Source organism: Capsicum annuum, chromosome 7 (genome assembly GCF_002878395.1).
Source record: "Capsicum annuum cultivar UCD-10X-F1 chromosome 7, UCD10Xv1.1, whole genome shotgun sequence".
NCBI lineage: Eukaryota > Viridiplantae > Streptophyta > Magnoliopsida > Solanales > Solanaceae > Capsicum > Capsicum annuum.
In genome coordinates, this window is record NC_061117.1 from 131,753,291 (window position 1) to 131,771,825 (window position 18,535).

The window sequence follows — 18,535 nt, forward strand, 5'->3', positions numbered from 1 at the left end:
TTAAATTCATTTTTCTTATCACCCGCTATATAAACTTAACAACTCACTCTGACTACGATTAACAACAATCTCAACAACCATTTCCGTCTATCAAACACCCCAAACATACTAGTCCACCAAAACCTCATAACGACAATAATCATCCATAATTCCATGCCCTATGCCATAATAATTTATTAACACCGCCTTCCACCACATTTCCAACCCCCCGGTTCCAACCAATGCAAGAACAACAAAGTAAATAGCCAGCTGCTAGTGAATCAAAACAGGCCTCATAGGACTTCACTAGACTTTGGTTTTGTATTTTGAAAAAGGAAATAAATATCAAAACAATTATGCTAGTGAATTGAAATAAGCCCCACACGGCTTCACTAGACTTCAAATTTTCATCAAAAGATGATCAAAAAATATTTTCAAGACATAAAAGCTGAGTACACCATAATGAAGGATGCGAGAATATGTGTCTTGCTTTACCTCAACTGAACGACTCAAGAGGGATGAGGGTACATCTTAAAAGCTAGGGAACCTTTGCTAGTAAGCCCAGGAATATAATCAAGAGAGAAAATTAGGACTAGTTAATTACCCTGTCTCAAAATTAGTACACGGATAAGGAAAATATGAAATCACATCATGAATTCTAGGGAGAAATCCAAAAATACTTCCAGCATAGGCTTAATGCATAACCTTCAAGAACGTACATATGACACCTCAATTTTTCAGAACTCAAGAGCACTAATGAAATCATTTTTTTTCTAGCTCACTTACAAGCCCGTAATATAAGAGGAGATTATCCAAGAAAGCACCATCTATAAGGATTTACGCTTGACTATATCTGGTATTTTAGAACAAGGCAAAATGGCCCAATTTATGTAAGGTATGAACTCGTATGAATTTCTTAAGGAACCTTTCCACAGCATGACCTACGACTTAAAAGAAAGGGAATATTTTCCTAAATGCCTCGTAGCCTCTCAAAAAAAAGTACAGACGTCTCTGTACCGATTCGCAAGACTCTACTAGACACGGCTTCATAGACACCCTAGGACACTTGAACTCTGTGCTCTGATACCAAGCTTGTAACACCTTAAAATCAGATCCTGAGATGTCACATGGTGCTTAAGGTCACAAGTGACCCCAAGCTAACCCTTCATCTGGCATAACCCAAAGCAACAGAATAAAATACATAAAATAGAAGGAATAATACAGAAACAACCCATAACTTAGTCTGACCAATATGAAAGTAAATTTACACGGTCATAATTCTGCTCATATATATACAAATCTGAAACTGAATACACTGACTACTAGTGACTGTCTATGAAGCCTCTACTAGAATTGACCAAAGATAGCCAGGTCATGACTCCCCAATACCCCTACACAATACGACTGAATACAGAAAATACAATACACCTCAAATCTGAACAACTCAAGTCCCTGAATCAAAAGGACTAATCACCTGCCGATCGAGAACTGCAACCCAGCTGAACATGATATGTGCGCTACAGCTTGTACCTACATTTTAGTAAGAATATAGCCCATGGAAATATGTGGGTCAGCACTTTGAAATGTACTGAGTATGTAGGGGTGCATACAACAATAGAAATAGTGTAATCAATTTCATGAAAACATGCATATGGACAATGATGACTCACTTGGCTTGAGTTATATCAAATCATACTTTTCATAATTTCATAATAAATAGTTCATATGATAAAATCTCGTAATCCACGTAAATCATTATAACTCATAAATTATGATAAATCATCCTAAATCATCATAAATTATCATATCGTAAAAAATCATCATAGGTAATTATAAATCATCATAAATGACCATAAAACATCATAAACATCTTAAATCTTTGACTCAAATCTCGGATGACTTGGTAATCTAAGAAACTTAATCTTATGGACACGGGAGTTTTCTATAACTGACAACCCCACATGAGCTACGTGGAATACCAACGTTTGAAACCCCCATTGGCGGGAGCGTCATACTCTTTGCCAGGGAGTACGACCTTAAAACTATAATAATCACAATTGGGCTCTCTGGCCAATAATATCATCATCAAACAACCCTACGGTAGCACATAGGTTTGGGGAAATACCAAATTTCCCTCTCGGTGCTAAGTACTACTCCCCGACAAGCTCAGAACGTGTTAGGAAATACACCACAACATCACGAGGGTCTATTATATAGACCAAATCAAATCTCTTTCACATTTATCAAATCTTATCAATTTGTGGATTCCTAACTCAACACATTTTAGCTCAAAATATTTTAATCTTCCTCAATATCAACAAGGTATCAATGCATTGAACCATAACTGACTCGACATTTGGACAAGGATATGAAGACTCAATACATAATAGTTTAAACAACTTAACTCATCAAAACCATTCGGAAAATACCAAGACTCATTGCAACTTCAATATCAACATTTCTCAATTTGCTATCTAACTCTCATTTCAAGGTACTTGATACATCAACCCATAGTAGGGATATAGAATTTCCAATCTCAATTATAAATTCATAATAAGGAAATAGTGGAATGATAGTATAAATCAAGGCTTAACAAATTTAATCATCATACTCTCATAATAAAATACTTTTTGGACGAAGTTCCATCTCAACATCATACACATATCGGATGACATAATCCCATAGCTCATGGACAATAATATAAGATGTAAAACCATATTTCTAATTCATGGTAAAAATGTAAAATCTTATGTCAATGTAATTCAACAAAAATACCAGGCACAAGATTGAAAGGATAATCTTATTCAAAGCCCCACATACCTAAAAATGGAAGATGAATATGAACTTCCGACTCTGAAAATTTATTCACAAAAATAAAGGGTGCTTCTCAAAGCCCTTAACATGACCAACTCGAATCCCAAATCAATTTGAAATTTCTATGGTTCAATTAAGAGACATAGAAGGATGAAATTTGGAGTAGTAAGGTTGGGGTTTAAGTGTTAGAAAATTTTGGAGAAAAATGAGCTATTGAATGCTCTTAATGGACATAAATTCATGGTTTACCCGGATGGATTAGAGTGGGAATGACAAAAATAACCTTAAAAATCAAATAATGTCAAATCTGTCCTTTGGTGGACTATTTTGATAGGCTAAATTAGATTGACCATAACTTTTTGTTTTGATGGACAAATTGGATGAAACTAATTTTATTGGAAAGAGGAATCTCAGAGCTTTCTGTTGATATCTGGTAGCTCACCCAGATCATTATGTACAAGGATTTATGATCATTTGAAGTTGACCCTAAAAGTTGCCTGACCTCAGTATTTTTTTCCTGCACATTTACTGTTTACCACTATTCATAGTTAGATCGAAATGATCATAACTCATTGCTCGAGTGTCCGTTTTGGATGATCCACATATCGTTGGAAAGATTATTCGATGCTCTACGCGATGACGGGTTGCATATCCAGAAATTCCACATAGAAAAATTATTAATCACGATAAAGAACAGAATTCAACATATTTTCGTCCGAGATCTTAACGGACTCTTGGAAAGATAAAAAGGCTTTAGCGACTTGAAACATTTGGGAGAGAAATATTTAATGGAAAAACTCAGGGTATCACATTCTATCTCCCTATTTCCACTCCTGAGATCAAAAGGTAGACAATTGATGTATTCTAAGGGTGATCATTCCTCAAAATAGTTAAATCACGAATAAACAAATAACCATAATGATAAACAATTAATCAAAATTAATTAAAAGGAAAAGTAGTCATGATCTTGGCCTTAACCCCAAAAAAGGAATTTTAACCTTTAATGGAAATATTCATCTTCTAATTCCTTGGATAGATGATACAAACCATAAAAAAGACAAAATTAAAGAATGATAAAACCTTAAAAAAAGTTGTGGTAGCCTGCAATTCTCCAAGATGTCCAAATGTATGTAAGAAAATATGATATAACATGTATTTATAGTATAAGAGTGAGCCCATTATAAGTTGGGCAAGAAAACCTTCAGCTATTGAGCCCAAGAGTGGAGAGGGAGCCGCTCAGGCTATAGCCCCGCTTTAGGCAAGGCTGTGCCCTAGTTTGAGCGCCGCTCCTGGAAAGGCATCTCATCCATATCACCTTGGTTCAATTTTTTAGTGACTTATGAACCATTTGAAGTGATGCACACGCTAAAAACACTTTTAACGTGCTCTCACTCTCACTGGACATTCCAGGTGTCCAAATTGGCATCAAGTAGCATATTGTGCTTCCGTGATCCATTCTAAGCCTTTCTCAGTTATTTCCACCTGATTTGAATCTTGTATATCCTTCATATATCATCATAATCCATTAATCAAGTATCCTATAGAATTAAAAACAACAATTTAAATCTCAAAACAACATAATATCCAACACGATGAACTAGAAACACGAGCTAAGCATAAGCTAAATTCACATTGAGCTTAAGCTTATTGTTTGGAGACTTGTTTTGATTCAATTTACCCTTGAACATTATAATAAAGTTTATTCACATATAAATACACAATAAAAACCTTAGGAATTCATTAAAAACATTAAAACCCAACACAATAGACTAGACAATCACCTAACTCAAACTAGTCACACTAGTTTTCTTGGTTGAATTCTAAATAATCAATTTGAATCAAAACTCATGTGAAAATACCATTAAACATTGTAAAAGCATACATGGACACTTAAATTCACATTCTATCATTGATAACGCTCAATCTACAGCTCTCGTGGGAGTGTAAAGCGGTCGTTAGCAAATATAGAACCCAACCTGGGTTGGGTATCGATCCCACAGAGAATAGCTTGGCCAACAAGCAAGAGAAATTACTAGACTTTTAGTGCAAGTCTCGTAGGAAAGGGGGGATTGTAGTATGTAACCAAAACAAGAATGTAAGAACTGAAAATAGCAAAATAAAGAGAGATTGTCACGTGTGTTGTAAACAATGAGAATTGAGGCGTTGGGGTTATGTCCACCTTCTGAGGTATACGTCTCTATTGGCTATGAGTGTGTAGAGTCTTGACATGTAATTGCTTATAGAGAATTGTAGTCGATGGTAAATCCAAGCGTCTCTCGACCTAAACAAGGACTATTTCACTTTAACTCTCTCGAGCTTAAAGCGTGACTAACGGTACGAATTCTCCAAGAAGTTAGTCCAGGTACGGCACTAGCTTTTTAATAGGAAAGGGTGTCCTACTACCTTGACATTATCTCTTTTCCAGACAAATAACTTTTCTCTCGAACAAGTCAGATGTTAGACTGGCGTTGGTCTATGCGTCTTCTTTTCTAGACAAATAACCTTTCTCTCGAACAGGTTAGATGTTAGAATGGCGTGTTCTTGTGTTTGAACCGCAAAGAATGTAGATTTAAGATGAAGAGAATAATGATATAAGCAATATACTTGTCTTGAACTCACAAACTCATAGCTATAGATAGTAACTCATTCGGCTTCCATAACCCCAACTAAGAGATTTAGTTACCCATGAATGCGAAGGATATCACATTTTGCATGGTGGATGGCGTGAATAGTAGGTGTTTGGCGTGTGGTTTTAGTGATTCCGTAGCAAGTAACGATTCTCTTGTTGTGGAATTTAAGAGTAGAAGAATGAAGAATTGAGAATGGGTTGTAGGAAGATGTCTTAATTGTAAGGAGATGAATGAATTGTCAGAATGTCTCCCCTCCTCACTTTAAAATCTCTAACATGATAGGGTATTTATAATACTCCTATCCTACTCCTACTAAACTAATAAAATAAATAACCAAATCCTAATATACTAATGAAATCCTTGACCCAATTGTACTAGGGTAAGGTTACAAAATTATAATCCAAATAGAATGATGAAACACATAACCTAATTGCACTAGGTTAATGTATTATGGCAAAAATCCAGCTTTGTGTCTGTAAGTCCCAAAGTCTTCAGAAATGCTGTTTTAGCCCGGGACAGATTTTCCATGCAGCAGATTTAGTCCTTTATGCGTCCAGCTCCTTTCCATCTCGTTTGTGAGCTTTCTTTTGCGTCAAGTAAGCCATAAATTGCTGTATTTTGCATCATTTATACCTGAAACTTTCCTAATCACATTTGTTAGCTCATTTACAGGAAAAAGGACTAAAAGTGTACGAAATAGATAATTAGTTCTCGAAACTAGGCTAAAATATGGGCAAAATATATTGATATAGGCGCGTAATTTCGCCTATCATCAATCATTATCAACACATTAAGCACACAAATCATCCTCAAAACAAGGTTAAAAAGACTAGAATAGTGACACTAGAATGCATAAATACACCCAACATCAATGGGGTACCTTGAAAGAGTTATTGAGTTCAATCTATGTACTGAGGGGTTATAAAAAGCTTTATAATAGTTATAAAATAATAAAAAATTGTTCAAGATGGGTAGAGATTTATGGAGTTCTTAGATGTGTTCTTAACCTTGATGATTGGTGTCATGAAAATTACATCACCCCTGATTTGGTTGACTATCTAGGGATACCTCAAAAATCTTTATCCTTCCAATATTACATAAATGGGTATAGAGTTGTGATTTCAATCTCGAGTCTCAAATTTGTGTTGAAACTTGAAGCTCGAGTCGATGCTAGGAGTTAGGTCTCGAGACGGGTTTAGTTATTAAAGCTTGAAATATGAGTCTGGATCTCGAATCCAGATCGTAGTCATGTCTTGAATGAGGTAATTGTGGGTTAAAAATTTTGGGTATCGGGTTAGTGTCTAGATTTGGGTCTTGAATTGGTGTCGAAAGTTAGATTTTGAGATAGACTTGGGAGTTAGCTCTAAATTGAGATTCTTGGTCTCGGGTCGTAGTTGTGTCTCTAGTCGACTCATAGTCAAGAGTCGGATCCTCGGTCGAGGTTATAGTCGGGTCTCGAATTGGGTCAGATGTCACATTCTAGATCTTGGATTGGAAGCTGGATCCCAGGTCTGATCTCATTTTACGTCTCGAGATAAAAAATAATCTAAGAATGAAAAAGTCAATTTTTTTAAAAAAAAATTAAGAAAATAAAAATTCAAAATATGAAAAATATTTTCTATTTTTTTTAAAAAACATTTTTCTTCATTCCAAACACACCCTTAATAAGTATAATTTAGAGGTTGCTACATCTTCATATACGTCATAATTTAAAGAGAGTGGAATTGATGGATACCCATGGATTATCCGTGATAATGCTCAAGTTACTCTTGGTGGATACCCATGGGTTATCCATGATAATGCTCATATTACACTCTTAAATGGGTGTAAGTGCTCGTTGTCAATACAATAACCCAACTTAGGTTCGGGTTGAATCCACAAGGAGTGAAGATGCGGAATTCAAAGTTTAAGAGTGTTAAAAGTCAGCTAGGAGTTGACCCATAGTGTATATAAAACAAACATAAATATAAAATAGAGGGATTAGTTGAAAAGTGTTTAATACAACAATTTCTTTGCTTTTATAATACTATTTCGAACTTGAAAAATGCTTAGAATGTAATCAATTGGAAATAGACCTTGGGATTATGCAATTCTAAGGGTGAATTCATGCATGGGTAATTGTAAATTTATCTAAATTCAGCTAGGAGTCACGGGCAGGCTAGATTTGAAGATATCAATGTCAATCTTTCAATAAAAAACTAAATTTCACAAATGGGTTCTTTCGAACACCTCATAAGTGTAACACTTTCACCAATTTATTGCCTCATTTAACATCCTTATTTCCAAGAGATGCTATTATATTAAATAATTCAAGTTATTATTTATATTTATTCCTCACCCATACCCCCTCTTTCAAGAATGATATGGGTTCTAAGGTAATTGAGGTTTGAAAACCCCAATTCTTAGTTAAAATATGAAATAAATACAAAACCCATAACAATAGCTACTTAATAAGATAAATAATCACCCCCCACCCTTCATGCACTTATCACAACCTATTTAAGCATAACCCCAAGATGAAGAATTAACTGCTCATAGAGAGAGAAAGTAAGGATATACCAAAGTTTCTATTAAATCGATCCATAAAAAATAAAATGAAATAAAAATGCAAGCTTTAAATCTCTAATGCAAAACACTAATCCTTCACTTGGGAATCACTCTAATTACTTCTTCCTTCAAAAGTAATATAGTAATGTTCAAAGGTAATGAAAATGAGCTAAAAACCCCTATTTAAGCCCTAAATCACATTTGCCAAATATTATAAAATTTCCACCTTACTTTTGATCTGCTTAAGCAGATCCAAAGAAGATGGAGTGCAAATACGCAGATGTACAATAGATTCTTTTTCTTTCATATTTAACTTCTTGTTGGCTTGAACGACTTGCTCATCTTCCTTTTTTAATCCTTACCTGAACAAATGAGCATTAAGTATAAGATTAACATCAAATCAATGAAAAAGCATGATAATCTGTGCTTAAAAAGTGCTAGCAATCCATCAAATTGATGACTCATCGACCCCTAAACTTAAACTATTACTTGTACTCAAGCAATCAAGAATAATTCAATGAGATAGGGTATTCAACTCAAATCCACCCAAAACAATGCTATACTAAAGGACTAAGCTAACAAAGATCTACAAAGACTCCCAAACATATCATGTCAACAAGTAAACGAAAATTTTTCAATAAGCATATAACTATGAAGCAAGAATGCAAGATTGTATCAAGTAAACCTTCAAACTCAACAATGCATCTCAAGAGGTGACACAAAACCTTAAAAGATTATCTCAATCTTCACAATACAACTCATCTCATCCATTTACCCAAATCGAGAGTGAGACTTCACCTCCTACCCCAAAGTATCGATGCCACTCACATGTAAAAGTTAGATCTACACACAACATATTTCCATTCTAAAATAAGCTCAAATAATGAAAAAATTTACACCCACTTTCACAACGAAATTCAAGTCAATGAGTCGATCATAGGCTTTCTCATTGTGTTTTTTTCCAATAATATTGACATATCTAGTTTAGAATCACCAAGGTCTTACAAGTATAGATGAATGTTTAAGGTGCGGAAAGAAATATATATAGATCAAGTGACTAAATGACCTCCTTCAACACATTCACTTATCCTCTTCTATCAAAAAATTTTCAAACTATCCACCTCCTTCACCTTCAAATCATTTCCCATGATTCCCTTAACTTTTTCCTTAGCATTTTCCCAACAATTTACAGCTATCATTTTCTTTCTTCACTTCATTAACTTTTTCAAGAGATTTTCTAACTTTAAGCCCTTATTAGCCCATCATTTGTCTAACTCATATAGTAAAAGGTTAGTCTTCCAACCAATTTGAGCAATTTGAGCTTAATAAGTTACTCCGAGTCAAAGACTCATCCTTGTAAAGAGAGAGTCAAAAATTAAATTTAATGTTCTCACTCAAGAGAGATTTCATAAACATCCTTGTTATTTTTCAAAAAGAAAACTAAAATTTTGGTATTTTTTCTCAAAATCATTTCAGTCCTTGCCAACGACATTTTGAAAGTATTTTTGAACTTTTACCTATTTCTAATCAATTCACAAGACTAGATGCTTTACCTAAGGGTGTCATATTATCATTCATCATGGGTGAAATATCACTCGGTTTGACAAAGCAACTAAACTAAACTGAAAACAAAAGATCAAAAGAAAGAGAAAACAAAAATTTGCTTCTTAGGAAATAATCGAGCATTGTAGGAAACCCTTGGAGTTTATTAGACACGTATATACAAAAGATGAGAAGAGAAATGCACACAAATCGGGTATCACATTAATATTAAGCACACTACACAAGCCCAACAAGGGCAATATTTGACTTATCTATCTTTATGCCCATCAAGGGCCAACCCATATCAATGTGAATCATAAAGAATAAGCCCCGTGAGGGATAAAGTAAAAAACAAGACCTATGCTGGCTAAAGTAAAGAAAAACGTAAAAAAATAGAGTATATCACCATAATTCATCCAGACAATGTGACACAACCCGAACTAAAGCCTTATAGTAATGGGCAATCTCAAGCCCAACCAAGACAGAAGACTACCCTAATACCCAATCCAACCAAGAAACATATGCCCTAAGTTGGGTGAATACCGATCATAAAACAAGACAGCCAATTTATCGATGAAGTGACTTTGGGATAATCCTATATTCAAGTCCAAACCAACCAAGTCAATACACCCAATAACCAACTAATCCAACCAAACCAAAACCACAAACCAAAACTAAGACAATAATTTAATGTATGTTTACGTATATATATATATATATATATGACATAATCCATCCATACTCTATCGAAGTCCACAGTTATTTATTCAAAGCCTCTAAACAAAATCAAAGAGTACCTAGTCGAGACATGCCCCCTAACATAGACATATATCAAGTCTATGAAAGACAAAAACATATAAAGTAATCGATGACATGTAATAGATGCCTTCCAAACTATAGAAGATCACCACTTCAATCCCATAGATGATCCTAAATCCGATCACTAAGCAGGAGGAGTAGAATAGCTGGTTCCTACATTGCATAGGGATACAACTGCCTGAAGATGGGTTAGTAGGTGAACGCTAGCATACACTCAGTATAAGTATAAAATAGTGCCATTCAATTAAACCAAGTAAACCAACCATATTTATACAATCGAGAATATATATGTAACCATATCGAGAAAGAAAACTGGGTTTAACATGCATTTGAAATAATAACTGGGGTATGTGTAGCTTAACTGTCCTTAACCATCCATGGGCTATATGGGTCCATCATAACCCCCTGAATGGGCCCCGATGAGTGTAGCCACATGAATTGGAGATACCATAAGAGTAAGTGTAATACCCCATAATTTGGACTAGAATGAAAATCCGTCATTTCTATGCGTGGATGTTTCAAAAGCCACAAATCCAATATAAATTTAGTATGTTAATCAATTATGTAGCATGAGAATATATTTGAGCATGAATTTAGATCATAGAGGTCCCTCAATTCAAGTACAAGTTGAAAGCTTTCCTATCGTTCAAGTTTTAGTGAGCGTCAAAACTTGGGTCAACTTCAATCGACCATAGCTCATTGTATATAAATAAATGGGTGGTTTACTATAAATCAAATAAAATATCTTTGAATTAACTTTCTAACGATACCAATTTTGCCTAAATCCGATAACGTAGCAAAGAGTTATCCCTATTTTATTCCAGCATGTCAAGCTGGAAAATGGTGATGATGTTTCTGATGGGCTATGATGTTTCTGACGACCTTTTTGATGACGTTGTCACATTCTGATGACATTTCTGATGATGTCATCAGCCCTGGGTAGAAAATCCAAAATTTGGACCCCTTTTGTGATGACCATTCGTGACGGCCTATCACGGACTTAATGGCTTGTCACGAATGGCGTCAAGTATATCTTTCCAGCAATTGAGGGACATTTTAGTAAGGGTATTTTGGTCTTTGTCCTTTACTTCCCATGACTTATAACCCTCAAGGAGCGTATTATCTTCCATTCTCTTTAGTTAAATATCTCAAAAAGCTCTCTCATACACTCTCAACTATAAGATTAGGGTTTCCTTTCAAGATCAAAACTCTCAAGAACAAGCCCTAGGGTTTTCATAGAAGAGTCTATTTCAAGGAAATTTCTCCATCAATCTTCACGAATTCTTAATATAAGGTATGCGTAATATTCATCCATGGGTCCCTTTCATCCATGGTGCTCAAAAATCATGTTTTAAATTCTAAATTATGATTTTCTTGTTGTTTTATGACTATATTCATATTAATGATTGTTGTTTGGATTCAAGGTTGTTTCTTGATGTGTTTTTCATGAATCATGTGAATAGGTTAGTTGGAAACCCATTAATTTTGGTGGTTCAAGATTTCCAAATTTGTTAAGTGCACCTATGCTCAATATTATGCATGCAAGATGTTTGATAAAATTCATAGGATGCTAGAAATTGATGTTTACATGGTTCCATGATATCTAAATGACAAGTCCATGTTAGCTATATACTTCAATATAAATTCCATGCTATTGATGTGTTTCTATTGTTGTGGTATGAAACATGTATAATGATGGAGATATACTATATGTACTTGAAATATATCCGTGCACTCCCTACCATGCTTAAGATGTTGAAGAACTACATGAAGTATAATATCCCCTACTTATGCCAATGTGAATCTTCATGGGACTTGGTTGTCAAATACTCAACTCTCTAAAATCTTCATATATCTCCTAGTCGGCTCATAAACAATCATGGTACCAATAGAAAAACAAATAACCCCATACCCTTAAGAATGGGGTTACCTAATCTGTCATAGCGTAAGACAAGCATTCATGTCTCTCTAGTTACTCAAACTTCACCCGTTAAAGCCATAATGAGCATATTTATCGACCAAAGCCATACAAATGACCTTCATCAATAAAATAAACCCCAAAAGCACCTAGTTTTCAACCATTAAGGAGAAATTGGACTTATATATAAGTATTAAGAATGAATACATTAACTATTAGTAACAATTAAGACATTCATCTCTCATTGATGTTTTAACAAACATGTGATGCACATGAAAGGTAAGAGCTTCAAAAATAGAATAAAAACACATGTGGGTAAGCTCAATTCACAAATTCATCACCAAAACACCATTTTTAATCATATTAATGCACTAAAAGTACCCACCGCTCAATTAAGAAAACAAACTATAAGTGGGAAATTTATCTAACACATGGTGCACTAGTTTAAAGAAGCAAAAATTTCTATTTAAGCATGTAAAATAAAACACACATTACAAAATATTCATCCCAACAACCATGTTCTGCCAATATAATCTCAAATTGATTGAATTTAAACTTACAAAAACCATGGAAGTGAAGCATCATTTTCCACTTTCAATAGCATTCAAAAATGAAACCATAAAGATCATACCATGTACTTGATTGAAAGGAAAAGAAAAATGGAATAATTGTCCTATGTAATTATTTGATTTTTCATTATTGAAATAAGAAATTTAGAGTTTGAAATGAGGTAGAATTGGTGTAAAAAGTAACAGCTATTTGTCTTACAAAAAAACCCATATGTGTAAGCATTTCTGGACATTCTCTCCTAGTGTGTTGGACCTACGATTGGATAGCTTCAACATGTCTAGCGCAGGTCAAAGCAGCCTACTTAGCCAGATTTATGGGTCTCCTATGCTAAATTCCACTTGACCTGCTTGAGCAAGTCCAGCACAGGTTAACGCAAAACCTCACTACTCTCTTATGCTCTAGTTGTGCCTGGACTGCTCCAACATATCTAGCGCAAGTCCAGGCAGTGATACTGCCACCAGCTGCATCCAAGTTGCTCTTATCCTTTGCCTGTACTTTTCAAGCATATATAACATGGGTCAAATCTAGTTCAACCAATTTTATGCTAGAAACTCAACTCAATATTGGCTCGGAGCATAGTTTTGAGCATTCACATATCTCTATTAATTATGTCACCTACAAACATAAAAAACAAGTTAAATTAGAATAAAAACATTAGAAAACATCAAAAAAAATCCTTGGATTTCATCCCAAGTATCACCTCAGTTAAAGTCGTGGTACAACATCATTTGACTATCCTTTTGAATTCTTGAATTGAAGTGATTCAATCGTAGTTGCTTCGAGTTCACTCACATGGTAATAATTCAATCCTTGTCCACTCACCATGAACTTCTTTTCCTCATGATACTTTAACTCAATTTATTCATTTGAATACACATTCAAGATCATAAATGACCCCGACTACTTATAATTTTCTAGGGAAAGTTTCAACCTATAGTTGAGAAAGAGCACATTATCACGCACAAAGAACTCTCAGTTCAATGTCTTAACTTCATGTCGGGGCTTATTTTTGGTCTTATTTGAACAAATTATGGGAATGATGCTTTTTATGTACAATAGAGGCCACCTAATAGAACAACTGAACTTTTTTACAGCAGATTTGGAAGCTTCCTTTTGCGGAGGCAATAGATAATCCACAATAATGGTTGGCAAAATATTGTTCTCAAAAGGGTTTCTATTATAAGAGCCAAGATTCATCATCAAATTATCCACTTTGTATTTTCTTTAATCACCTCACTACCCAAGTTCCACAATGCACCCACCCAAGGTTCATCAATAAGATTCTTCTTTATTGTGTTAGTCACCTCATTATTAACCATATCAATTACTGAAATGATTTGTAAATCCTTAGGTTATTTCATAGACTTACATACATTGAAAAAGACCTCTTTATTATTCACTCAGAACTTCATTACACAATATTCAACATCCACTAAGGTTCTTTTGGTAGCTAATAAAGGCGTACCAAAAATAATGGGGACCTCGTGATCTATCTCCCAATCAAGAATAACAAACTTGGCTGAAAAGATGAACCGGTCCACTTTCACAAGAATATCACATATCACTTCCACGGGCTTCTTGATAGAATGATTGACCATTAAGATTCTTAATGGGGTTGGTGGGGATACACCCAAACCTAACTTTTAAAACACAGAAAGTGGCACCAAATTAATGCTTGTCCCAAGATCACACAATGCTTTTCCAAATTTGTACACCCTAATAGTGCAAGGAATAGTGAATGTATCCGAATCTTCCTTCTTTGCTACCATTGTTCTAGACATTATGATACTTAAATTGTGGGTTACCTCTATAGTTTCTGTATCCATGACTCATTTCTTCTTAACTAATTCCTTCATGAATTTATCATACCCGAGTATTAGATATAAAGCTTCTAGCAATGGAATATTCATCGATAGGTTGCTAAATTTTGCAAGAAATTTCTTATACTTAGTATTATCTTCGTAATTCTTGAGCCTTTGTCAGAATGGGAAAGAATTTTTATTTGAGACAAAGGAATAACTAGAGTTTCTATTCGGTTTTGGAGCATTACTATCAACTGCTTTCAGAGCTTTATTGCTTTTACCCTTTTTTTTTTCAAATACCTTCGGCTTTTCAATAATTTACTCATTGGTCTTTAGAACTGCATCATTAGACTTATTTAGCCACTTTTTATTTTCATTTGCTTGTTCATAACCCCTCATTTCATTGGGATCTTTATCAAAATCAATGATATTTTTACCAAGAGTCCAACCACTCCTAGTGATAATGGACATGAAATGAGAATCATTCTTATTATTAGTAACTGTGTCACAAGGTAATCCACCCTTTGACCTTGCATCAAGATAAGTCAAGAGTTGACCCACTTAAGTTATTTGATAGAGTCCAAATGAGATGTCACAATTTGATTGAGTTGTGAGAAATCACTTTTCAAATATCTCACCATTTTATAGGTTTCCTCAACACACATCAATATACAAGCAAGAACATTCTCATATTTGAACTTCTCCAGATCAATATGGCTTTACTCTTGAATCTTGAACCTATCATGTAGGGGTATGTACCGTTCATAATCCTTATCCTTATCTCTCAAATATTGGTCTCTATCCCAATATCTATTATGGTAATCTGTATTACAATCCCATTCTTCCAACCTTAATTCCTACTTTGCCTTTGATAGGTACGGTGGGAACCCTCCTATTTGGTTCAATAAAAACCAAACTTTCTCTTTAAGAGAATCTGCTTCCTCATCATCATAAGATTTAACACTCTTGGAAATGATGACGTTAACTACCTTAGAAGGAGCTCCCATTATATGCTTGGTGAGAAGATCAAGTTGAGTCATCACTTTAGCCATGTTCTCAGGTCTTTCATCAGCCCTTTTTCATTGTTATTGGCTTATAAAAGATATGGAGGGATCCTGCATGGCCCCGCGACCACCTCAGTATCTCTTGTGTGCCAACCTATACTTTGATTTGTTATTTAATCTAATAAAGATAACACAACACCATAAGATTATTTGAAAATAGATCCACCGACCGCATTATAGTCTACTTTCTTGTTCAATTGATCCAATGCCGTTTAGAAAATTTGATGAAATATTTTATTTGGAGCCTCATGATTAGGGCATTATATTATCTTATTTTTGAATCATTGCCAAGACTCATATAATGGTTTTCCATAAAGTTGGTGATTTTATCGCTTAGTTGTAACATCTGAGAAGGAGAAAAGTATCTATCCAAGAATGCTTTTATGATCCAAACCTATGAAGTGATATATCCTGTAGGCAAAGACCACAACTATAAGACCGTTTCTTCCATAAAAAAGAATGGGAAAAGACACAAACAAATTGAAACTAGAGATATGTGGTCTATGTCAAATGGATAACACACATCTATATAATTCTTCAAGTGTACATTAGCATCCTCATGTGCTTGGCCTCCAAACAAGCCCTTTATTTGAAGATAATGAAGTATGATGCTAGTAACGTGAACCACTTCATTATCTTATGCCAGTTGAATACAAATAACACTAGCCCAACCTACATATTTAAGGTGATCCTTTTTCTCAAGATGCCCATCAAAAGTAATGGCATTTCTACTATGTTGGCTTATAGTATCGTGTATAATATTATACTCACCTGTGAAAGAACAAAAATAACAAACAATGTAAAATAAACACTATAGCTAACCCAAAGCAACTAAAAATACTAAAAGAATAAAAATAATATTTCATACCTTAAGAACAATGCCATTATTAATAATGCTCAAATTACACTCTTGAATGGGTGTAAGCGATCATTGTAATCTATAACCCAACTTAGGTTCGGGTTGAATCCATAACGAGTGAAAACACAGAATTCAAAGCTCAAGAGTGTTAAAAGTCAACTAGGAGTTGACCCATAGTGTATATAAAACAAACATAAATATAAAATAGGAGGATTAGTTGGAAAATGTTTAATAAAACAGCTTGTTTGCTTCTATAATACTATCTTGAAGTTGAAAATGCTTAGAGTGTAAACAATTGGAAATAGACCTTGGGGTTATGCAATTCTAGGTGTGAATTCATGCATGGGTAATTGTAAATTTATCTAAATTCAGCTAGGAGTCACGGGCAGGCTAGATTTGAAGATATCAATGTCAATCTTTCAATAAAATACTAAATTACACATATGGGTTCTTTCGAACACCTCATAAGTGTAACAATTTCACCAATCTATTGCCTTAATTAACATCCTTATTTCCAAGAGATGCCATTACATGAAATAATTCAAGGTATTGCTTACATTTATTCCTCACCCATACCCTTTCTTTCAAGGATGATATGGGTTCTAAGGTAATTGGGGTTTGCAACTCCTAATTCTTAGTTAAAACATGAAATAAATTTAGAGCCCATAACAAATAGCTAATTAGGAAGATAAATAATCAACCCCTATATACTAATCACAACCTATTCAAGCATAACCCCAAGATAAAAATTAACTAATTATAGAGAGAAAGTAAACATATACCAAATTTTCCAATAAATCTATCCATAAAAAAATGAATTGAAAATCCAAGATTTAAATCTCCAATGAATAACACTAATCCTTCACTTGGGAATCACTCTAAGTTCTTCTTCATTCAAAAGTAGTATAACAATGTTCAAAGATAATGAAAAAAAGCTAAAACCCCTATTTAATCTCCAATTCCATATTTGTTAAATATTACAAAATTTCCACCTTACTCTTGATTGTCTTAAGCAGATCTAAAGTACATAGAGAGCAGATACAGACCAGATGAAAAGAAGATCCAATTTCTTTCATATTTGACTTTTTGTTGGCTTGAACGAATTGCTTATCTTGCCTTTTTAACCTTTACCTGCACAAATGAGAATTTAGTATGAGATCAATATTAAATCCAGGGAAAAACATGATAATCTAAACTTAAAAAGTTCTAGCAAGTCATCAAATAGACGACTCATAAATTCATATTTATAATGGATAATATGGGTTGACCCATATTTGACCCACTATTAAATAGGTTGGATACCCAACTTATTTAATATGGATAAAATAGGTAGATAACCATATAATCAATCAATTTTTCCATCCATAATCATAGGTGTATTTATGCACTTAAGTGTCATTATCCATGCACCTTTATCTTAGTTTTGACGACTACTTTGTGCACTTAATGAGTTGTTGATGGTATAATTAGATATATATGTGTTGAAGTAAATGTCTATAATATGTAAGGTGTATTTTAAACAAGTAAGAATCAAAATAACCACTTAGAGTTTAGTAGGAAAATAGTGTTGGTAGCTTGAGCTATGATTATTTCTAGTGGACTTTGATGAACTCTATTGTGTTGTGTAAGCTAATGCTTATTACTTAACATTGTAGAAGGTCATGTAATATGTTAGGAGTAATGTCAGAAATAAATACAAGCTAAAACTAAGTCAGAAAGGCAACTGCAATGTGTGGGATTTGAAGGCAATTGGAAGGAGTAGCTACAAAGAAAATAGGAAATTTAGAGCATAAGGGAATGCAACGCCCTCAGAGCTCCTAGATAAGGGTGTTCCATTCCCTGAGACACAAAGTAAATGACTGATTCAAGTGATCATTCAAGATTAGGGTGTGTCACTCCCCTGGATATCCACGATTTTGGGTGTGCCATACCCAAGGGTAAAAAGTATCCAATTTCTTTTACACTATAAATACAATACTTGACTCCTATAT